This window comes from Phyllobates terribilis, unplaced genomic scaffold, assembly GCF_046119375.1.
Source record: "Phyllobates terribilis strain yellow unplaced genomic scaffold, ASM4611937v1 Scaffold_97__1_contigs__length_5976380, whole genome shotgun sequence".
Taxonomy (NCBI): domain Eukaryota; kingdom Metazoa; phylum Chordata; class Amphibia; order Anura; family Dendrobatidae; genus Phyllobates; species Phyllobates terribilis.
In genome coordinates, this window is record NW_027362857.1 from 1,890,522 (window position 1) to 1,916,432 (window position 25,911).

The window sequence follows — 25,911 nt, forward strand, 5'->3', positions numbered from 1 at the left end:
CAGGGTAAAAAAATAAAAAACAAAACATAAAACGATGCTTTATCATCATACCAGCAAACAAAAAATGGAATAAAACGCGATCAAAAAGACGAATGTAAATAAAAATGGTACCGCTGAAAACGTCATCTTATCCCGCAAAAAACAAGCCACCATACAGCTCCAACGGCAGAAAAATAAAACATTTATAGCTCTCTAGCGATGCATAAACAATTCTTTTTTCTATAAAATAGTTTTCATTGAGTAAAAGTGCCATAACGTGAAAAAAAATATAACTGTGGTACCGCTGTAAACGTACTGACCCGAAGAATAAAGCTTCCTTATCAATTTGACGACACATAGAACGGCATAAAAAAAACACCAAAAAACAATTCGTGAATTGTTGGTTTTTATTTATTCTGCCTTCCAAAAATCGGAATAGAAAGCAATCAAAAAATGTAATGTGCCCAAAAATGGTACCAATAAAAACATCAACTTGTCCCACAAAAAAAAAAAAAAAAAATCACATGACTCTGTCGAACGAAATATGGAAAAATTATAGCTCTCAAAAAATTGCAATGCAAAAACTAGTCTTTGCAAAAAAAAGGGTTTTTTAGTGTGTGACAGCTCTCAATCATAAAAACTTGATATGAATCTAGTATCCCTGTAATTGCACCGACCCGAAAAATAAAGTTGTCTAATCACTTATACCGCACGAGGAATGGCGTAAAAAATAAACTTTAGGGTTAGGGATAGGGTTGTGCTAGGGTTAGGGTTAGTGTTGTGCTAGGGTTAGGGTTGGGCTAGGGTTAGGGTTGTGCTAGGGTTTGGGTTGGGCTAGGGTTAGGGTTAGGGTTGGGCTAGGGTGAGGGTTGAGCTAGGGTGGGGCTAGGGGTAGGGTTGAGCTAGGGTTAGGGTTGGGCTAGGGGTAGCATTGAGCTATGGGTAGGGTTGTGCTAGGGTTAGGGTTGTACTAGGGCTAGGGTTAGGGTTGTGCTATGGTTAGGCTAGGATTGGGTTAGGGTTGGGCAAGGGTTAGGGTTGAGTTAGGGTTGGGCTAGGGTTAGGGTTGAGCTAAGGTTGCGTTTGGGCTAGGGTTGTGGTTGTATTAGGGTTGGGGTTGGGATTTTTTCAGAAGTAAAGAAAAAAATACCATCTATATGGCGACTAATGTTGAGCACAAGAGCTCGCTACTTGAGTTTGCATCGGGTGCTCGGGTATGCACCGAGTATAGCGGGTGCTCGAGTGACATGCTCAAGTCTCCGCCTCAAATGTTTTGCAGCTGTTATACAGCCAAAAAAACCTTGCTGGGACTGCCTGTCATGCACAAGCGATCCCCACATGTTTTTATTTGGGTGACTAACAACCATGAAACATGCGGGCGGGGACTCGAGCATGTCACTTGAGCGCCCGCCATACATGGTCCATACCTGAGTACCCGATGCAAACTCAAGTAGCGAGCACTTGCACTCAAGACTAATGACAACTTATTCAATATGATGACCTAATGTTATCAAATTCTGTGTCGTACCTCTGGGTTCAAAATATTCACTATACCCCTTGATAAAATCCTTCAGGGGTGTAGTTTCCAAAATGGAGTCACTTGGTGGATGGGGGTTTCCACTATTTAGGCACATCAGGGGCTCCCCAAACGCAACATGGCGTCCACTAATTCAAGCAAATTTTACATTCAAAAAGTCAAATGGCGTTCCTTCTCTTCCGAACCCTGCCTTGTGCCCAAACAGTGTTTTTTCCCCACATATAGGGTATCGGCTTACTCAGGAAAAATTGCACAACAAATCGCGTGGTGCAATTTCTCCTGTTACCCTTATGAAAATGCAAAATAGGGGTCTGCAAAACATTTTTGTTGGAAAAATGTGAAAATGTTATTTTTACAGCTCCATGATATAAACTTCTGTGAAGCACCTGGGGGTTCAAGGTGCTCACCACACACCTAGATAAGTTCCCTGAGGGGTCTAGTTTCCAAAATGGTGTCACTTGTGGGGGGTTTCCACTGTTTAGGCACATCGGGGGCTCCCCAAACGCAACATGGTGTCCACTAATTTTTCAAGCAAATTTTACATTCAAAAAGTCTAAAATAAAAAAAATTGCGGTCTAAAGTAACATTTTTGTGAAAAAAGTTAAATGTTCATTTTTTTCTTCCACATTCCAAAAATTACTGTGAAGCATCTGAAGGGTTAATAAACTTCTTGAATGTGGTTTTGAGCACCTTGGGGGCTACAGTTTTTACAATGGTGTCACTTTTGGGTATTTTCTATCATAAAGGCCCCTCAAAGTCACGCCAGATGTGATGGGGTCTCTAAAAAAGTGTTTTTGTAAATTTTGTTGTAAAAATGAGAAATCGCTGGTCAACTTTTAACCCTTATAGCTCCCTAAAAAAAAAAAATGTGGTTCCAAAATTGTGCTGATGTAAAGTAGACATGTGGGAAATGTTATTTATTAACTATTTAGTGTAACATATCTCTATTTAAGGGTATAAAATTTAAAATTTTGAAAATTGCAAAACTTTCTACATTTTTACCAAATTTCTGATTTTTTCACAAATAAACGCAAGTGATGTCAAAGAAATTTTACCACAATCATGAAGTACAATATGTCACGAAAAAACAGTCTCAGAATCAGCGGGATCCATTTGAAGCGTTCCAGAGTAATTACCTCATAAAGTGACAGTGGTCAGAATTGTAAAAATTGGCCTGGTCATTAACGTGCAAACCACCCTGGGGGTAAAGGGGTTAATACTAGACCTCTGAGCATAAGACGGAAAAGTCGTGGAACTATGGAAATCACAGGTCGGAGAGACGTGTTGGTGATCTGCAAATGATAAAATAATGGATACAACATTTTCAAAACATCTCAATTTATCCAGTATCGAGTATGATCCCCAAGCACAGAAATCCCCGCACTTACAGCCTCGGCTCCTGTTTTTACTTTATTGTATGGTTCGTTTATCCGCATTATCCACATTGTGGTTTTTACAGGTTTTATCTATATATTTTGTCTATGCACATTTTAACCTGAGTGTTACGAATCTGCGAACTCAGATATCCTGTGTTAAGTATTGTGGAATTTTTCAGGCTCAAACTAAGAAACGTAGAGCTCAGAAACGCGTTGCCGTCTGGTTGAAGTACGTTTTGCTGATGGCATTTGTACATTTTTCATGTGCTATTTTTGTACGAAGCCACTTAAATTTGGTTGTGTTTATATGGATTAAATAAAGTGCTGACTTTTATGGAAAAAGGGAGTGTTGGCCTGAATTTCACATTGCTATATCACTTTTCATACTTTTGCATAGACCTGGTCAGAGAGTCTGGACATGTACAGTAACTCTTCTCTACAGACTCCGGCCACAAGGTAAGTTTAGTCTTACAGAGCCGCTATCTATCACCATGCACACTCAGCTTTTATCAGCTCAAATGTCTCCCGTACCCCTAGACTGTACCTGTTATATTTCCCCATCAACTACATGATGACAATTAGCAGCCATAAGCTTAATGCATTGTAGGGGTTTTCCAGGTTTACTATATTGACCTCTTCACCGGTGGGGTTCAACATCAACTGACATCCAACAATCGGAATTATTATAAAGACATTTGTAACTGTGGACCATAGCACAGTATTGGAACTCACGTGGTTGCAAAACCACAGATTGATATGGGGGTGGGGGAGGCATTTACAAAACCTAGGTGCCATAGACATTGACTGAAAATAAGTCCCCTTAAGAAATGGAAGTCTGCACATGTGTAGGAGAACAGTGGTAGGCAGGACAAAGATACCAGTCTCCTCCTGGAGGGCAATTTTACAGACTGTGTAAACCAATGGGACGTAGATTGAGAACTGGATCACTAATGATCGACTATTATTGTGATTGTGACAGGTAATCAAATTTTTCACTAGTGGCTACTAGAGGTGAAATGTAGTATTGCATCCGAACCAGTTAAAGGATTAGGAACTAGGGATGTGACGGGTGTGTCAGGCTTGACATACAGTCATTCTGAATCCGGCTGTAGAAGGTCGCTGCGCTTGGCCTTGCAGACACCTTCTTGATCCTTTCATCATCCCTCCCACTCTAGGACCCAGCGGTGATCTCCACGATCGCCTGCTAATTAACACACCCTTTCTGGATCTTTAAATATACTCAGTTTCTCAAGAGAGTTGCTGGTGATAGAGTAAATTCCTCTGTTCAGGTCTGGAGTTCTAGCAGTCAGCTAGATTCTTCTTGGAGTTCCTTTATGGATTGAAGTTGTGTTCTCTCTGGTGTCTCCTCAAAGCTAAGTGTATCTCCTTGTCTGTTTCCCTTGTTTGTCTTTAGTTGCAGTGGGGCCGACTAGTGCTAACTCCTCCCCCTCCCTACCTAGGGCCTAGCTCTAGGGTCAGCCAGGACTAAGGTATCCTGCTTGGCGATAGGTGTGGAACCTATTTAGGGACGATAAGGGAGTCATGGTGTTGTTAGATCTGCTTAGGGGTCTCCACTCCCCCTTTCCCTAGTTTCTGGGCTTTCCCCCTTTTCCCGTTGTCGTACGCTGGGTTCTTCCCATACCTAGCATTACAAGGGATGAGCAGACCCGTGGAAGTTCAGGTTTTGGTACCCAACTGAACTTTAGTCCAAAGTTTGGTTCGGGTACCAAAACTGTACCCGAACTTGATCCAGTACATGGACCCCATTGAAATCATTGTGAACTCCAAATTTTGAGATGGAAAAATCTCACTCTCCCTCCTCCCTCCTTCTCTTTTCTCTATCTCTCTCCTCCCGCTTCCCTCCTCCCTCTCTCTCTTTCCTCCCTCTCTCTCCTCCCTCTCTCTCTCTCCTCCATCTCTCTCTCCTCCATCTCTCTCTCCTTCATCTCTCTCTCCTCCATCTCTCTCTCCTCTATCTCTCTCTCTCCTCCATCTCTCTCCCTCGCACTCTTCTCCATTTCTGTCACTCTCTCCTCTCTCTTCTCAATCTCTGTCTCCCTTGCTCTTTGTCCTCCATCTCTTTCTCTCTCCTCCCTCTATCTCGCTCCTCCCTCTCTCTCTCTCCTCCCTCTCTCTCTCTCCTCCTTTGCTCTGTCTCCTCCATCTGTCTCTCCTCCATATCTCTCTCTCTCATCCATCTCTCTCCCTTACCCTTTCCTCCATCTCTCTCACTCTCTCCTCTCTCTCACTTGCTCTTTCTCTTCCATCTCTTCCTCTCCCCCCCATATAATGCCCCATGCAGGATTTAACGTCTCACCCCCATATAATGCCCCATACAAGATGTCACCTCTCCCCCCATATAATGCCACATGTAGGATGTCACCTCTCCCCCCATATAATGCCCCATGCAGGATGTCACCTCTCCCCCCCACATAATGTCCTATGCAGGAGGTCACCTCCCCCCCATATAATGCCCCATGCAGGATGTCACCTGTCCCCCCATATAATGTCCTATGCAGGAGGTCACCTATCCCCCCCCATATAATGCCCCATGCAGGATGTCACTTGTTCCCCCCATATAATGCCCCATGCAGAATGTCACTTGTCCCCCCCATATAATTCCCCATGACTCCATACATATAAAAAAAATAATCAAGTACTCACCTCTCCTCACTTGCTGCCATTGCTCCAGACTCTTCAGCGTCGCCGGCGTCTTCCTGCTCTGCGCTGTGATGGATCTGGAGCGAGCATGGTGTAAAGACATCACCGCATCCTCTGGCCTGAGACATCACAGTGCAGCAGCCGCGGAAGAGACCAGAAATGGTGCGGAGGCACGGGGAGAGGGGCCCTGAACAAGTGGGGGTGGGTGGCGGGCACTGGCACCGGCACCGCACCGCTCACGGGTAAGTGGGCCCATCCATCTGCTTAGGGCCCCAGCACTTGCCCGGGTGCGCTGGGTTCTGACGCCAGGCCTGCATATAGGTACTTTACTCAAGCTCTACACAAGTGCACCGTCACATTTATTATCCCCGCCTTCTTTGGCTTCTCTTATTTTACTCTAGTATTTATTTTGATTTATTTTATTCACTTATATAGCACCATTAATTCCGCTGCGCTTTACAGACATTATCGACACTTTCCCCATCGGGGCTCACAATCTAAATTCCCTATCAGTATGTCTTTGGAGTGTAGGAAGAAACCGGAGAACCCAGCGGAAACCCACAAGAATACGGGGAAAACATACAAACTCAGTATCACATACAGTATATGGATATATAAAATAGGACTCTGAGAAATGTATCTCAATGTTTTGCAATTTTTCCTTAACGGGGCTCTCTGGGAATAGAAAAAAATAAATAACTAAAGGGAATCTTAATAAATACATTTATAAATACCTTTAATTAGCAATTTTAGCTTTTTTGTTTAGGGAGGTAAACACTACACAATTAATATGATCAGTGTCTTGTTAAACAGAAAGAAACTTGTCCTAGAATATTAGCACAGAAACTTGTGAGCATGTGCCATAGGAATATTCCTGATATGACTTAGAGATAACCTATAACAGTGTGAGCAGACTTTTCGTACCTTAATAGCCCTGGTATCTCCATTATTAGATCATATAGACAGGGTAGACATCAGTGTGAGCCGCCTCTTCTTATTTAAGCACTGCTTGTATCTCCAGCATAATATCAGATAGACATGGTGGACAGCAGTGTGAAGAGCCTCTTCTTACTTCAGCACTCCTGGTATCTCCAGTATTAGATCAGATACACAAGGTGGACAGCAGTGTGAGCAGTCTCTTCTTACCTCAGCACTCCTAGTATCTCCAGTATTAGATCAGATACACAAGGTGGACAGCAGTGTGAGCAGCCTCTTCTTACCTCAGCACCCCTGGTATCTCTAGTATTAGATTAGTTAGACAGGTGTACAGCAGTGTGAAGAGCCTCTTCTTACTTCAGCACTCCTGGTATCTCCAGTATTAGATCAGATAGATAGAGTAGACAGCACTGTGAGCAGTCTCTTCTTACCTCAGCATTCCTAGTATCTCCAGTATTAGATCAGATAGATAGAGTAGACAGCACTGTGAGCAGTCTCTTCTTACCTCAGCATTCCTAGTATCTCCAGTATTAGATCAGATACACATGGTGGACAGCAGTGTGAGCAGCCTCTTCTTACCTCTGCACCCCTGGTATCTCTAGTATTAGATCAGTTAGACAGGTGTACAGCAGTGTGAGCAGCCTCTTCTTACCTCTGCACCCCTGGTATCTCTAGTATTAGATCAGATACACATAGTGGACTGCAGTGTGAGCAGCCTCTTCTTACCTCAACACCCCTGGTATCTCCAGTATTAGCTCAGAAAGACATGGTGAACAGCAGTGTGAGCAGCCTCTTCTTACCTCTGCACCCCTGGTATCTCTAGTATTAGATCAATTAGACAGGTGTACAGCAGTGTGAGCAGCCTCTTCATACCTCAGCAACCATGGTATCACCAGTATTAGCTCAGAAACACATGGCGGACAGCAGTGTGAGCAGCCTCTTCTTACCTCAGCACCCCTAGTATCTCTAGTATTAGATCAAATACACATGGTGGACAGCAGTGTGAGCAGCCTCTTCTTACCTCAGGATCTCTGGTATCTCCAGTATTAGATCAATTAGACAGGTGGACAGCAGTGTGAGCAGCCTCTTCTTACCGCTGCACCCCTGGTATCTTCATTATTAGATCAGATAGACAGGGTGGACAGCAGTGTGAGCAGCCTCTCCTTCCCCTAGAACCCCTGGCATCGCCAATATTAGATCATGGGATCAAACGGATACCTATTATATATGTGCTCACTCATCACCTTTTTCTAATGTGGTTGAAACCTAGCCCACGTTAGTCAATGAAAAAACTGGGTAGGTAGGATTTCAAGTACATGAGTGAGTTTTGGTTGCATCCGCTGCCTAAAACGGTCAGTTTACCGCCAGTGAGAGCTATATAGTGACTATGTGGCTGTCACTGGGGTGTCTTTGGTTCGGGTTGGTTGGGTGGCTGCGTCCTTATATAGCAACGTGCACTCACAAGCAGAAGATGAGTTTGCTATAAGAAATCCCAATATAAAATACCGCTTTTATATTTTACTGACTCTAAAACTTTATTTATTTTCAGCCTTAGCTAATAACTGGAACTTTTTTTATATAAAATAAGTATATAACACCGGAGCTGGAGAAAGGACTACATAGAGGAATAAGAAGTAATGGACCATTAATGATTAATGACATCAAATCTATAAATACACAAGTTTATAAAATTATAAAAAGAAGTCTACATGCCGCCCAGAGGATCGGGGAGCATCGTGCTTATTTATTTATTTTTTTTCAATAATTTATTTTCCGCTGTTACACTTGGCAATCAATAATTTCAGTAATAGCTGGTATGGGTCTACTGAATTGTGGTGAGGGGTGACGGAGAGCCGCTCCGAAGAAGGTGGCCAGCAAGTAACTGGGCCCAATCTAAACCCTGAAACAAGGCCTCCCAAAATAATAGTGCTGATGCCCTCATATGAAGCACAGACATTTCCCAGGGCATTTACACATGGGTCCCATCAGCCTCCCGCTTCTATATTGGTGCCAGGAATGATTGACAAGGTTATGACCATGACTCAGTCTAAATATTGTATTTTTAGTTAGCCATTGTATAGCACTGTTAGATTATGTATTGGGAACTGTATAGTGATAATATGTGAACAATGTCCGGTACTATTTATTTGTGCCTTGTATTTTGATAATATGTGAGCACTGTATTGTAGTATTTATTTGGGCACTGTATGGTCATAACATGTGAGAACTGTAAAGTGGTGTTTATTTGGGCATTTCATAGTGATAATATGTGAGCACTGTATTGTAGTATTTATTTGAGCACTGTATGGTCATAACATGTGAGAACTGTAAAGTGGTGTTTATTTGGGCATTTCATAGTGTTAATATGTGAGCGCTGTATGACAGTATTTATTTGGGCACTGTATGGTCATAACATGTGAGAACTGTAAAGTGGTGTTTATTTGGGCATTTCATAGTGATAATATGTGAGCACTGTATGACAGTATTTATTTGAGCACTGTATGGTCATAACATGTGAGAACTGTAAAGTGGTGTTTATTTGGGCATTTCATAGTGATAATATGTGAGCACTGTATGACAGTATTTATTTGGGCACTGTATGGTCATAACATGTGAGAACTGTAAAGTGGTGTTTATTTGGGCATTTCATAGTGATAATATGTGAGCACTGTATGACAGTATTTATTTGAGCAATCTATTGTGCTATCTTGAGAACACTATATAGCCGTATTTATTTTGGCTCTGAGTGGCACTGTTATTTTGTTGCTAAAGCATGGCACTCTTATGTGGGCACCATCCTTTATACCTTGTATAATGTAGCACTGTATAATATCTTATTTGTATATAAATTGTTGGCGGGGGAGCTAAGAGAATAAGCCTCACACGGTACCGTGCCTCCTTAGTCAGGTCGTGACCCAAGTGCAACCTTTTTCTCTGCACCCCATGTATTGCATGCCTGCTTATAGACCAACGTATTCTGCACCACGTATCACTCTCATCCTCCCTGCGGAGGTCACGCTAGAATCTCAGATAATTGCACAGTGTGTGCCCTTATGGGGCTTAGGAAAAAAACTAAGGTTCTTGAGGAACACGGGGGGCTACATTCATGAGCTGACATGTGGTGCTTTTGTGGCACCCCAGGGGTCTGGTTTTCCACAGTAATGTAATGTTATGCCTGAGAGCAGGTGGGAGGTCCTTTGGTCAGGGATCCTGTGCATGCCACACCTCCTGCCCAGTCTTGGGAGGGGAAGAACTTCCCCTGTATAAACCCGGGGCTGAGGCAGGGTGAGTCAGACAAGGAGAGTGGAGACAAGAAGCAGCATAGGAAACAGGAGAGTTCCAAGGAGTCAGGGGCTGGCAGCTGCAGCGCTCGCCCTGACTAATAAGATTCTTTACCGGACCCGGAGTCCGAGGCTGTGGGGACTAACTTCTACCCAGCAGCAGAATCCATCAGGCAGGGGATTTCAGGTCCTCTGGCCCAGAAGCCCGAAGGCACGGTCACACGCGTGGGACCAGCACCGCCATCGTGGAGCGGAAGCCATTAGAAGGCCCCGAGTCACCGGCCATACGGGTGAGCACCACACGGTACACTCAGGGACGTGGGCTACCTACATCAGCTTCTAGCAAGGTAGCCAGAAGAGTACAGTCAGTTTGTGAGGCCTACAACTACGCCTGGCCAGGGGAGATCCCATCTGCTCAAAGACTGACCAGGCCCCGTTTGCTAGCAAGTACTCCGGGAGGGTCTATCGTTGTTACCAGTAAAGACCCTGAACTACACCGTACCGTCTCTGAGTGGTTCCTGCTACCCCCATCATCCACGTCGGCTGCCCTGAGGCCATACCCCTCCCGTTGGGGGTTATACTATCACGCTGCACAATCCTACCACCGGCCTCAGCGGTCTGCCCTGCAGCAGCAGCTCCCTGGCTGCACTCAACGGGTGGCGTAGTCATCCACTATTTACTACTAATAGACTGCCGTCTAGTTTGACTCCCTGGGCACGGACCGGGTCACCGCCACGAGACTACAACCCTCCACTGATCCGGCTCCGGGTAGGCTCCCGCATGCGCAACGCAGCGCGAGACAGGCCCAGGGGCGCGTCAACTTTGGCGTAGTCGGCAGGATTTCGTGCCCGCAACCACCGGGTACTGCGTGCCTGAAAAGCAAAGACTGTTCAAACTTACCAGTGGTGAAGATTCCCGCTATCCGTGGAGGTTTCCCGCCATCCGGCGCCATCTTCTACCTTCTTCCCGCCATCGGTGAAGTTTCCCGCCATCCGGCGCCATCTTCGTCCTTCTTCCCGCCATCCGTGGAGTTTTCCCGCCGTTGGACGCCATCTTGGGGACGCCGCGCGGGAAGAAGAGGGGCGTGGACTCCGAAAGCGCGCGAGAACTGAAGCCCCGCCTCACGTCCGGACGTTGCGTAAGGTCCTGGAAGGAGCCCAGCAGACGCCGACGTCACAGGAGCGCGACGGAAGGTCCTCAACCCTGACGATCCACTGCGGAGCCGCGGCCTACGGAAGAGGATCATCGCAAGGTAGGCCACGGTCCACTAGGGGGGAGGAAGATGTCGGATACGGAGGAGAGCTTCACTGCCCCAACCCCCGCCAGCGCTACCGCTGCTGCAGTTATGCCCTTCACCATGCCCTATATCCCGGGAGCAGCTTGGCTACCCCAGTACTCAGGGGAGTCACATACCCTGCATGACTTTAGAGAAAAGCTGGATAGCCTCTTCCAGGTGTACCCCCTCACAGAAGAGCAAAAAGTGAGCATCCTGGTGGCCCAACTAACCGGGGCAGCCAAAAGGGAAGTAAAATCCTGGCCACCTGGGAGGAAGACTGTCGCAGGGATACTAACCCGGCTGAAGGACACCTTTGATACCCGCACCTCAGCCGAGATTAAGCTTAGATTCTACGGGTGCAAGCAGCGAGCGCATGAGAGTATAAGGGACTATGCACTAAACCTACAAGAGGCCCTGAGGGCCATAAAGCAGACCGACCCTGATGGGGTGGGAAACGAGGACAGGCTGTTGACTGAACAATTTATAGAGGGTTTATATTGCAATGCCCACCGAACCCAGTTGCGGGCAATGGCCTTACAGGATCCCCATCTGGACTTTGCACAGTTCAAGGACAGAGCCATCCGGGTGCTCCGAGAACCGGCACCAGGTGGCGTTGTGACCCACAGACGCCCCACTACCACTTACTACCAGGAGGCGGCGCCCTTGTCAGCAGGGCCTGTGGGAGCTGATGCGCAGGCTTTGGACAATGACCCGGCTCCAGACCTACACCATCAGGTCCAAGAGCTAGCTAAGAGCGTTGCTGCGCTAACCCGAACTGTGCAGTCTTTACAGGTTTCCACCCCAGGGAAGATCCAGCTGGCATCCGGACCGGAGGACATCCCGTGGCGTCGACCAAGGAGGACCCCACCGGCCAGAGGAAGACCCAGTGACCGATACAGCGAGGACGGACGACCCATCTGCCGCCGCTGCAATCAACCCGGACATATGGAAAGGTACTGTTCTTTAAACGGGCACAACCTGGGGTAGAGGGCCAACCCCCAGGAAAAAGATCACCAGGCCCATCGAACTGGCGCGACAGATATGTGGGAGGACGTCCAGTCTTGCCTGTGGTACTGGATGGCATTCCCATGAGTGCCCTACTGGATACCGGGTCACAGGTCACCACCATCCCGTACGTGCTCTTCAAGCAGTACTGGAATGACTCGGATATTACCCACTACCCTGACGACGACTTGAGTATCATCGCCAGCAATGGCCAGCCCGTGCCACAGATCGGATTTAAGGAGGTGGCCCTCAAAATCGGTAGAGTCGAACTGGCCGCACAGGGACTGATCATTGTAGATATTGATAAACATGAGAGTCACCCAAAAATAACTCTAGGAACTAACGTAATTGAAAATTGTCTTGCAGAGGTGATTTTCCTTTTACAGCAGGTTGCCAAGAACGCCAGCTCCGGCGAGCAGCGGGTGCTCCAGAAAGAGATCCGGGCACTGATGCAACGGCAACAAGTGGAACTCTCCGGCGGTGAGATTGGTAGCGTAAGAATGTGTGACCCTTTTCCTATTGCCATGCCCCCAAAAAGTGAAATGATGATTTGGTGCCGGGCAGCTATTGGTCTGAGAGGAAGAGATTACCAGGCAATGGTAGAACCAGTTTACTCAGACAGTAGGCCCACCATTTTGACAGCACGGGGGGTGGTCAATGTACGCCATGGGAGGGTGCCCATTCGCATAATAAATATCGGGGAGAGGGAAGTGTACCTGCCCCGGTATGCCACGCTAGCCAAATTATATACCACTAATCAAAATTCTATACAATCTGTGGAACCCTTGCCTCCATCTCACCCGGAGGAAGGTAACGGCTCTAAGAAAGACATGGAGGACTGGTGTCAGCAACTACATTTGGGTACTGATTCCACTCCCTCACATCAGAAACAAGGAGTCTATCGGGTGGTTCAAGAGTATGAGAGAGTGTTTAGTAAACACCCGTTAGACTTCGGGCGAGTCAAGGGGGTAGAACATCGCATCCCCACGGGAGATCATCCTCCCATAAAAGAGAGGTATCGACCCGTACCCCCTGCACATTACCAACACGCCAAGGGGATGCTTAGAGACATGAAGGAGGCTGGGGTAATCCGGGATAGTTGTAGCCCCTGGGCAGCCCCATTAGTTTTAGTCAAAAAGAAAGACAACACCATGAGGATGTGTGTAGATTACCGGAAAATCAACCGTATCACACACAAGGATGCGTACCCCTTACCAAGGATAGAGGAGTCATTGGCTGCTTTAAGATCTGCTAACTTCTTCTCTACCTTGGATCTCACTAGCGGGTACTGGCAGGTTCCTGTAGCAGAGGCAGACCGGGAGAAGACCGCATTCACCACCCCGATGGGACTTAGCGAGTTCACCTGCATGCCGTTCGGACTCTGCAACGCACCAGGAACCTTCCAACGCCTAATGGAGTGTTGTCTGGGCCACAGAAACTTCGAGACGGTCCTGTTGTACCTGGACGATGTCATCGTATATTCCAAGACGTATGAGGACCACCTGAAACACCTGGCGGAAGTGTTCGAGGCTCTGGCGAGTTACGGCCTAAAGGTGAAACCCTCCAAGTGTCACCTCCTGAAACCAAAGGTGCAGTACCTGGGACACGTAGTGAGCGCTGACGGAGTGGCTCCCGACCCTGATAAAATCACCGCAATTAAGGAATGGCCAAGCCCCTCCAGCGTAAAAGAAGTGCGGCAGTTCCTCGGGTTGGTAGGCTACTACCGAAGGTTTATTCCCGGTTTCACCAAAAAGGCAGCACCTATGCAGGACCTCCTGATAGGCCAGTCCCGGAAGGCCAAGAACCAGAAGCCGCCCTTCAAATGGGAAGAGCTGGAAGAAGAGTCCTTCCGCCAGCTGAAGATGGCCCTTACGGGGGACGAAATCCTAGCGTACCCGGATTATAGCCAGCCCTTTATCCTCTACACCGACGCCAGTAACATCGGGCTAGGAGCCGTACTGTCCCAGATCCAGCAGGGGAAGGAACGAGTAATCGCCTATGCCAGCCGAAAACTGCGACCCACCGAAAGGAACCCCGAGAATTACAGCTCATTTAAGTTAGAGTTCCTGGCCGTAGTATGGGCAATCACTGAGCGCTTTAAGCATTACCTCGCTTCTTCCCGGTTCACCGTGTACACGGATAACAACCCGCTGACACACCTGGACACGGCAAGACTCGGTGCCCTGGAGCAGAGGTGGATGGCCCGTCTGTCCAACTACGAGTTCACAATCAAATACCGGGCAGGACGCTCCAATACTAACGCGGATGCCCTGTCCAGGATGCCCAACCTGCCGGACGAAGGAGAAGATCCGGAGGGACTGGAAGAAGTTGAACTCCCTGCGTTCCACCGTCATGGGACTATCCAGTATTCCCACCGGGTAAGGGGTAAGCAGGCTGCTACGTTGAACCCCTTACCCCACTACAACTGGGCGGAAACGCAAGACAGCGACCCTGCCGTCCGACTGGTGAAGGAGATGCTGACTCGGCCGGAGGCTCGCCTTGAACCAGACGCTCCGGAGGAAGCCAAACAACTATGGGCGGAGAAGAGTCGACTATTCCTTTACAAGGGGAAGTTGTGCCGCAGAATGGTCAACTCCCGGACGCATGAACTACTCTGGCAAGTAGTGGTGCCACGAAGAGACGCAGCCATGGTGATGGAGGCATACCACGACGGAGCTGGACACTTCGGGTGGAAAAAGCTGGAGTTCCTGCTGCGCGAGCGGTTCCACTGGGTAGGCATGAGGGGAACCATCGAGAAGTGGTGCAGAGACTGTGGCCCGTGCAATCTGAGAAGGAAGGACCGGGCCAGCCAGAAGACTCCCCTGCAGTCCATCGTCACCCGGCAACCGTTGGAACTGGTAGCCTTGGATCATGTAAAACTGACCCCAAGCAGAAGTGGCTACGTCTACGCGTTAACCATCGTGGATCATTACTCCCGGTTCTTGGTTGTCGTCCCCGTCAAGGACTTAACGGCTCAAACAGCAGCTAGAGCCTTCCAGCAGCACTTCTGCCGTCCACACGGGTACCCGGACCAAGTGCTGACGGACCAGGGACCTGCCTTTGAAGCGGAGGTCTTTCAGGAATTCTGCAATCTGTATGGCTGCCGGAAGATAAGGACGACACCCTACCATCCGCAGACTAATGGACTTTGTGAAAAAATGAACCAGGTGGTAATGGATCTTCTAAAAACGTTGCCCCTGGAAGAACGCAGTCTGTGGCCTGAAAAGTTGCCCGATCTGGTGGACCTATACAACCACATCCCGGTAGGTTCCACCAACTGTACCCCGGCTTACCTAATGAGGGCAAGACCTGGTAAGTTACCTGTTGACCTGGAAATGGGAGTCCTGACCCCCGAGGACACTTCACCAGAAACAGACTGGGACACAGAGAGGCAGCAGCAGTACCGGAGAGTACAAGAGAGCGTGGAGCGAAGTCTCTGTCAGGCTAGGGAAAGACAAGAGAAGACTTACAACCAGTATGCTCCCGCTGTTCCCCTGGTACCCGGAGAGCAGGTCTTGAAGAGGAAAAGACGGCTCCACAAGTTGGATGACCAGTGGGAGGAGGACCCGTACACCGTACTGCCCTCAAGCCACGAGAACCCGAAGGTCTGTACCATCAGTAAAGACGGAGGGGAAACCACAGCCATTGTATCCCGGGACCACCTGAAGAAGTGTCCCGAACAACTGAGGAACCCTGAAGAGGAACAAGAAGACCATCGACCCGTGGGAGAAAGGGAAGATATGGTTAGTACCGTGCTCGGGGACTTCCCTCGGTCTTGGACTCAAGTCAATGGTGCAGTTGTGGTACCCGTACTCACCTTCCTCCAACCATCATTCCAAGAACCTACGGAGCAACGGGTAGAGCTGGAAGAACAGCCGGTCCAGGAGGCAGAAGACTCCACACGAGTAGAACAGGAGAATCAACCCTCTGCTTATAGTGAGCCTGCCGTACCCCTAGTGAGACAAAGAGCCGGTAGACAGCTGCCCAGTTTACCCTTGACAGCTCCTACACCCTGTAGTTCAGGGCCAGACAGTCAGCTCCGTAGGTCCACTAGGGCCACTAGAGGCCAGTTACCCGCACGCTGGAGAATTTGAAGTGTAAAAATAGTTTTATTTATGTTTATCTGTGTATTGTTGCTTGTGTATAATTTTGTGTTTCCAGTTGTTTTTAGGAAACCTTGGTGGATTTACCGGGAATCCTTGTATATAGTTGGAGCGTAACCCAGGATGGACTAGAGACTGTTAAGGACTCGGGGTAGGACAGACCCCTACCTGGTTACGTCTCCCTGTGTTGGTGAAATGGACACCTTGCTCTCTTCAGAGACTGCACCCGGTTGCGGACACGCCGTAACCATCTTTATATGTTTTCTTATTGTATTATTAATGTTTTTGCCTTGTTATGTTTTTCTAAATGTGTTTAGTCCCGGAGTACTAAATTTCACTAGGGGGGAATGTGGCACCCCAGGGGTCTGGTTTTCCACAGTAATGTAATGTTATGTCTGAGAGCAGGTGGGAGGTCCTTTGGTCAGGGATCCTGTGCATGCCACACCTCCTGCCCAGTCTTGGGAGGGGAAGAACTTCCCCTGTATAAACCCGGGGCTGAGGCAGGGTGAGTCAGACAAGGAGAGTGGAGACAAGAAGCAGCATAGGAAACAGGAGAGTTCCAAGGAGTCAGGGGCTGGCAGCTGCAGCGCTCGCCCTGACTAAGAAGATTCTTTACCGGACCCGGAGTCCGAGGCTGTGGGGACTAACTTCTACCCAGCAGCAGAATCCATCAGGCAGGGGATTTCAGGTCCTCTGGCCCAGAAGCCCGAAGGCACGGTCACACGCGTGGGACCAGCACCGCCATCGTGGAGCGGAAGCCATTAGAAGGCCCCGAGTCACCGGCCATACGGGTGAGCACCACACGGTACACTCAGGGACGTGGGCTACCTACATCAGCTTCTAGCAAGGTAGCCAGAAGAGTACAGTCAGTTTGTGAGGCCTACAACTACGCCTGGCCAGGGGAGATCCCATCTGCTCAAAGACTGACCAGGCCCCGTTTGCTAGCAAGTACTCCGGGAGGGTCTATCGTTGTTACCAGTAAAGACCCTGAACTACACCGTACCGTCTCTGAGTGGTTCCTGCTACCCCCATCATCCACGTCGGCTGCCCTGAGGCCATACCCCTCCCGTTGGGGGTTATACTATCACGCTGCACAATCCTACCACCGGCCTCAGCGGTCTGCCCTGCAGCAGCAGCTCCCTGGCTGCACTCAACGGGTGGCGTAGTCATCCACTATTTACTACTAATAGACTGCCGTCTAGTTTGACTCCCTGGGCACGGACCGGGTCACCGCCACGAGACTACAACCCTCCACTGATCCGGCTCCGGGTAGGCTCCCGCATGCGCAACGCAGCGCGAGACAGGCCCAGGGGCGCGTCACTTTCATAGCCGGGCACAGTGCAGAATATTTGTGTTTTCTGTCTGCAGAAAGGTGACCGAAATGCTCTGCGTAATGAAAACGCCCGGTGGAAGTTTCCTATTCCGTATATATTGGCTGATAACTTAGGTAATATCAATGCACAATCTGTCTGTAGCATCGGCGTCTCTGCCCCGTTCTAGGCAGAGACGCCGTCCCTCTCACCTCCCCGCTCCTGGCGCGGCGTCCTCCAGCGCTGCTCTCCCCGCTGCTTCCGGCGCGCGCTCCTTCCCCGGCAGTGTGCTTAGGGCGCGCGCGCTCCCCCTCTCTTAAAGGGACCGCGCGCGCCGTCCTAAGGAGTCCCCGGCCAATTGCCGGAGGACCTCCCATATAAAAGGCACCTCCTCCAAAATGGAGGTGCCCGAGCAATGTTGTTTGCACCTGTGTCTCACCTGTGCTTCAGCCCTCAGGTCCCGTTGCCAGTTACCTGCCAGTTACCTGCCAGATTCCTGCCAGCTTGCTGTCTTTGTCCTGCCTGATATCCAGTCACCTGCCTGCTAGCCTGAGGTCCGACGGTCTGCCTTCCTACTCCTGTCAGTCTGTCTATGGACCTGCTTGCCCGCTCACCTGGGAGCGCACATCAGTTACCTGCCTGCTAGCCTACCTGGAGGCTCCGCCGTCACGTGCTGTGACCATCTGCCTTTCCAGAGACTCCAGCCCGCTCACCTGGGAGCGCCCACCTGTTACCTGCCTGCTAGCCTACCCGGAGGCTTCACTGTCACGTGCTGTGACCATCTGCCTTTCCAGAGACTCCTGCCCGCTCACCTGGGAGTGCCCACCTGTTACCTGCCCGCTAGCCTACCCGGAGGCTTCGCCGTCACGTGCTGTGACCACCTGCCATTCCAGAGACTCTCGCTTGCTCACCTGGGAGCACACATCTACTATCTGCCTGCTAGCCTACCCGGAGGCTCTGCCATCACAGGTCGTACCTACCCTTTACCTAGAGACTGCCCCGGTCACTTGCCGTAACTCCCTGCCCGTTCATCCAGAGACTGCCCCGATCTCTTGCCGTAACCTCCTGCCCGTTCTTCCAGAGACTGCCCCGATCCCTTGCCGTAACCTCCTGCCCGTTCTTCCAGAGACTGCCCCGATCCCTTGCCGTAACCTCCTGCCCGTTCTTCCAGAGACTGCCCCGATCACTTGCCGTGACCCCCAGCCCTTTCATTCAGAGACTGTCCCGGTCACCTGCTGTGACTGCCTGCCCGTCATCCCTGGTTGCCACCCGCTCCCTTACAAGGACCGCCCCCTTGTATAGTAGCTCAGAGGTTCCGCCTCCCTGACCCGTTACACTGTCTATCTATGTATCTATCTATTATCTATCTATCTATCTATCTATCTATCTATCTACTGTATATATCTATCTATCTATCTATTATCTATCTATCTATGTATTTATCTATCATCTATCTATCACCTATCATCTATCTATATCTATTATCTATCTATCATCTATTATCTATCATCTATCTTTCTATCTATCATTTATCTATCATCTATCTTTCTATCATCTATTAGCTATCTATCATCTATCTATCATCTATCTATCTATCTATCTATCATCTATTATCTATCTATCATCTATCAATCATCTGTCTTTCTATCTATCATCTATTATCTATCTCTCTATCTCATATCTATCATATATCTTTCTATCCATCCATTCATAAAACTTTTAACTTCATCTACTAACCAATCTGTATTTGATTTTCGTTGATGATTTTAGACCTGAACGCTAAGGGAGCCATTCTTAAAGGATTTAAGTTTTTCCATCTGAAATCTTCCGTGGATTTTAAACCTTATGCAGGAGATTTCACTTCTCTACAATTTCAGAAATTTGGAGGTTAAGTCACAATCCATATAGATGTCTATGCATAATAATTTATAATTAGTTTCATATTTGCGCTTTTGTGCTCTCCCTCCCCCCTCAATTTCTAAGAGCCATGATTTTTTTCTTCTACATAGGCATATGAGGGCTTGCTTTCTCCAGGACCAGTTGTACTTTGGAATGACACCATACATTTAATTATATGATGTACTGGAAAGCAGGAAAAAAATTCCAGTTGCGGCGAAATTGTGATAAAACCGCAATTCCACAATTGTTTTAATAGCGTTCAATATCAGTCAACACCAAAAAGAGAGCAATAAATTGATGCCCAAGAATAAAATTGCAAATACTTTATTTCACTACATGTAAAAACAACGTATACATAATAAAGGGAGAAGAAAAGAAACACCACAGACGAAAAAATGGGTGAGTGAACCTGAACCATAAAATACACTGTGTTCCAAATTATTATGCAAATAATATTTTCTCAGATTTTCCCAAATTACCTATATGAATTGCAGTCATTGTAATTTTCCAGTCAAATAACTATTAGAGTACAATTGAAAGTTTTTTGTACAAACTGCCTATGATAACAGTATATTTTTTTAAAAATAAAACACAGAAGAGTTTTCAACCTTTTCATTTTAATAAAGAACAAAAAAATGGTCATTTTTGAAATTATAAGCATTAGCAGGTTATTACAAACTGAAATCAAACAGTTTTCAACTCAAAACTTTATTTTAGGTGATGTTACATTTGCACGTAGGACCGCTTGTTCGAAAGGAGCTTCTGAACTCTCTCGTTCATTGAATTTGTCAGGTTTTGGATGGTTTCTGCTTCAATTGTTTTGCATGAGAACAGAATACCCTCCCAGAGCTGTTGCTTAGATGTGAACTGCCTCCCGCCATCATAGACACTCCTTTTGATGATGCTCCAGAGGTTCTCAATGGGGTTGAGGTCAGGGGAGCATGGGGGCCACACCATAAGTTTGTCCCCTTTTATGTCCATAGCAGCCAGAGATGCAGATGTGTTATGTGCAGCATGAGATGGTGCATTATCATGCATGAAATGATCTTGCTGCAGAATGCACGGTTCTTCTTCTTGAACCATGGCAGGAAGTGCTGTTTGAGAAACTCAACATACATTATGGAGTTCGTCTTTACCCCTTCAGGGATCCTAAAGGGGCCAACAACCTCTCTCCCCATGATTCCAGCCCAAAACATTACTCCACCTCCTCCTTGTTGGCGCCGTAGCCGTGCTTGCATGGGGTGTCCATCAACCAGCCATCCTCCACTCCATCCATCTGGACCATCGAGCGTTGCATGGCACTCATCGGTGAACAGAACAGTTTTGAAGTTAGTCTTCATGTATTGTTTGGCCCACTGGAGCCGTTTCTGCTTGTGTGCAGTGGATAGAGGAGGTCGACAGGATGGCTTACGCACAGCTGCAAACCTCTGAAGGACCCTGCATCTTGTTGTTCGGGGGACGTTGGAGGCACCAGCAGCTTCAAAAACTTGTCTGCTGCTATGACAAGGCTTTTTTGCCGCTGCTCTTTTAACCTGACGTAATTGCCTGTAGGAAAGAGTCCTCAATTTTCCCTTATCAGCACGCACACGTGTGTACTGTGAATCAGCTACATACTTCTTGATTGTGCAATGATCACGATGAAGTGTCTTGGCAATGTTGATTGTAGTCATGCCTTGACCTAAACACTCCACAATTTGTTGCTTCTCAGCAGCCGACACATCCTTTTTCCTTCCCATTTTGGCAGAAAATGTAGACTGCTTAATAATGTGGGACCGCCTTCTTAAGTAGTCTTGCCTTTCATTGGACACATCTGCCAAACTAATTAGCACAGGTGTCTGCAATTGCTTACAGTGATATAAAGAGCCCTGACACACATCACCATCAATGAGTTTAAACACTTTTGGAATAATAATTTGGAACACAGTGTATAGAGGTAATATATGTATATTTACCACAAGATATCGATATATAATTATATAAATGGGTATAACAAACACCAGCAGTAATCAGGGGACACTAATATATAATCAATTATCCTATGCACAATAAAGAAAGGGGCTGGAAGCAAGAGAAACTAGACGGAAGCCCCACATGACCGGGATGGGCCAGGAGGGTGCAATTTTTTGAAATAAACAGATCCGGATTGGGTACAAGAGTGGTGGGGCGGGCATTTGGTGGGGGGGGGAGTATATGAGGGAAAAGTGCGGGAAATAGTCAGTCCAGCAGGGGAGTCATAGGAGAAAGTTCACAGAAACAGACATAAAAAAAGAAGCAAATAACCACTCACCCATTAATTCTGGACACTGACCGGGAGTAATGGAGATGGTGGAATCCCTGATTAGCAGGCTGCGGGATGCAGCTCGATCCAGGCGTGGAGGGTGGCTGGAGTCACAACTTGCAGAGTTGCTGAATGTCTCATCCGAAGAATCGCCAGCGGGGTCAGGAAGGAGAACAAGGAGAACGCGACCCCCCAAGAAGCTCTCACCCGAGATGTCCACGTTCAGCAGGTGCAGGCTGCGGAGCCCCTCAGGGGACCCTGAGTCAGGTGAGCATGGCGGCAGAATCCCCCGCCGCGCTCGCCACTGCAGGAATCCGCCCAGCCGGCCTGCTGGTGCTGCCGTCAGTGGGTTGCAGTCCGGGACCAAAGAGAGGGCCCCACCGGAAGTGCGGCCTGTGTCGCAGAGTGCATCTTCTTACAGTCATCACTGTACTTACGAGAGCTTCAATCAGCAAGATATCTTGAGTAGACAGTATTTACTTCATACTGGTTAAACATGAGATACAATTCAGTGTCACACAGTCCGTGTGTTTCTGATATAACACATTCAGGAAAAAAGGAAAAAACACAGGAAGTAAAAACAACCAACAATTGAGAGCTTTCCTCCCACCATTACAGCAAGCATATAACTTTACACACTATCGCCATCTGCTGTCTGGTTTGTATAAAGTCCTCCTTTCACTTATAATAAGTCCTAATCTGTTGCAAATGCCAACACCCTTTCTCAAAAGTAAGGACTTATTCAATGAAACCCAACTTTTTTATTAGTCTGGTGTTTATCAGCATTCAACGCCTTCGTGAAGATGTCTGCTGTCATTTCATCAGTAGGACAATACTCTAACTTCAAGACTCCTTGTTCCTGATGACTCATGTTCAGTCTATGATCTATTAGTATAACTGAGTCTTTTTTAGATATTTAGCTCAATTTTTTTGAGCAGGTGACAGGTCCTCTGTAATCTTGCAGAATGAAACACTTGTCCTAATAAATCTCCTCCTACGTTCTCCGATCACCACCATTTTTGTATTCCAAGAGCCACAAAGCACCGGAAAGAGAAAATAACTGAAGAAACAGGTGTATTCTAATCTGTAACCATGGAGACACATAGGTCTGCATAAGAGCTGTATACACTACACAAGATTTACAAATTTGTTTCATTGTTTTATTTTAATGGACCAACTAAAAAAAAATACTGTAAAAGATCTTCTAACAGCTAGAAATGATTCCAGGATTGTCTTTCCACTATATATACAGTATATACTCACAACACAAAGGTTAACTAATAGTTTTAATGATTTTCTGTAATAAATATTTGTATCAATATGAGAAACATTTATATAAAAATACAACAACTAATAATAAATAATTCAATTATAAAGCAAGAAATACGTCTTATAATAATATTACTCAGCGATTTATAAAAATAACAAAGTTCTTGTCGCTGCTGCTCCTGACGACCAATCAGATTTCTGCCGTTTTGCCTCTTGCAGTGCGGAATCGATGGCTGGAATCTGACTGGTTGCTACGGGCAACACTTTCATTATTCTCTACATTGTATAAATAATCCTTGAACTCTCGTTGCCGATAGCAACCGATTAGAATTCAGCTTTTACATTTGTAAATTACACAAGAAAAATAAACGTGATTTCTGATTGGTCGTTAGGGGTAACAAAGACGCTACATGACAGCTGAGGCTCCGTGACAATGGCGTCTGTTACTCCAGGTACTGGATGATGGGTCGGACACAGGTGCAGCCCACCGTCACCAGCTGCTTCTCCAGCCTATAGGTGGGGACACATCCTCTCATCTCACCACGCAGGAGCAGGATCTCCTGTCTGATGGGGACTGAGTTCATGCTGAGGTCCACATGACCCTCCGGGTCCAAACATCCGCGGTGGAGACATCGGGCCTCGCTGATGACCGCAGGGAATCTGTTACTGTCCACATTAGAGCTGGTGGAAGGAGATGAGAGAGATCAGGACACAGCAGTAACCATGTTTAGTCCCCCATACTCCGGCCTGCTGACCCCCATATATCATTATTATTATTTCTGCCATTACTCCATGTACATTTCCCTGTATTCCCATGGAGAGATGGAGCGGCTCCTCACACTGTCCGCCATTACTTGTGCAGAACTCCGACTGCCGACCTTCATATCCACCTTCACACGTGGAGGAAATGTGGTGTCCGGTGTGAAGAGACATCCCCCGCCGGACCCTAGAGGGGCCTCCCAGCCATCAGCGCCAGGGACCTGCTCTTCTCTTCCATGGACACAAGAGATGAAGATCAGAAGAAGCAAAGTGGAGAAAACCTGAGGACAGAAGATGTCACACATGTGATAGGGGACATTGTGGAAGTGTCAACATTATGTAGTGGTATAAGTAAGGGTTAAATAATGGATCAATAATATACACTAATAATATTCATACTCGTATGGACCTATCCCAAAGATATGCAACAGCGCTCAAGCCAAGAGCAACCAGATATGACTATATAACACATAGAAGAAATTCCAACATTCTAAGTGGAATTCATTCAACAATATATTATATTGTCATGTCATTGTATCATAACACAGGATAACAAACAAAATGGTGGTGGCCCCATGCAAGTGCTGCACTCACTATTCTGCTGGAGCAGTCACTGTGTACATGCATTACATTACTGATCCTGTACTGATCCTGAGTTACATCCTGTATTATACTCCAGAGCTGCACTCACTATTCTTCTGGTGCAGTTACTGTGTACATACATTACATTACTGATCCTGTACTGATCCTGAGTTACATCCTGTATTATACTCCAGAGCTGCACTCACTATTCTGCTGGAGCAGTCACTGTGTACATACATTACATTACTGATCCTGAGTTACATCCTGTATTATACTCCAGAGCTGCACTCACTATTCTGCTGGTGCAGTCACTGTGTACATGCATTACATTACTGATCCTGTACTGATCCTGAGTTACATCCTGTATTATACTCCAGAGCTGCACTCACTATTCTGCTGGTGTAGTCACTGTGTACATACATTACATTACTGATCCTGAGTTACATCCTGTATTATGCTCCAGAGCTGCACTCACTATTCTGCTGGTGCAGTCACTGTGTACATACATTACATTACTGATCCTGTACTGATCCTCAGTTACATCCTGCATTATACCCCAGAGCTGCACTCACTATTCTGCTGGTGCAGTCACTGTGTACATACATTACATTACTGATCCTGTACTGATCCTGAGTTACATCCTGTATTATACTCCAGAGCTGCACTCACTATTCTGCTGGTGCAGTCACTGTGTACATGCATTACATTACTGATTCTGTACTGATCCTGAGTTACATCCTGTATTATACTCCAGAGCTGCACTCACTATTCTGGTGGTGCAGTCACTGTGTACATACATTACATTACTGATCCTGTACTGATCCTGAGTTACATCCTGTATTATACTCCAGAGCTGCACTCACTATTCTGCTGGTGCAGTCACTGTGTACATACATTACATTACTGATCCTGTACTGATCCTGAGTTACATCCTGTATTATACCCCAGAGCTGCACTCACTATTCTGCTGGTGCAGTCACTGTGTACATACGTTATATTACTGATCCTGTACTGATCCTGAGTTACATCCTGTATTATACTCCAGAGCTGCACTCACTATTCTGCTGGTGCAGTCACTGTGTACATGCATTACATTACTGATCCTGTACTGATCCTGAGTTACATCCTGTATTATACTCCAGAGCTGCACTCACTATTCTGCTGGTGCAGTCACTGTGTACATACATTACATTACTGATCCTGAATAACATCCTGTATTATACCCCAGAGCTGCACTCACTATTCTGCTGGTGCAGTCGCTGTGTACATACATTACATTACTGATCCTGTACTGATCCTGAGTTACATCCTGTATTATACTCCAGAGCTGCACTCACTATTCTGCTGGTGCAGTCACTGTGTACATACATTACTGATCCTGTACTGATCCTGAGTTACATCCTGTGTTATACTCCAGAGCTGCACTCACTATTCTGCTGGTGCAGTCACTGTGTACATACATTACATTACTGATCCTGAGTAACATCCTGTATTATACCCCAGAGCTGCACTCACTATTCTGCTGGTGCAGTCACTGTGTACATACATTACATTACTGATCCTGAGTAACATCCTGTATTATACTCCAGAGCTGCACTCACTATTCTGCTGGTGCAGTCGCTGTGTACATACATTACATTACTGATCCTGTACTGATCCT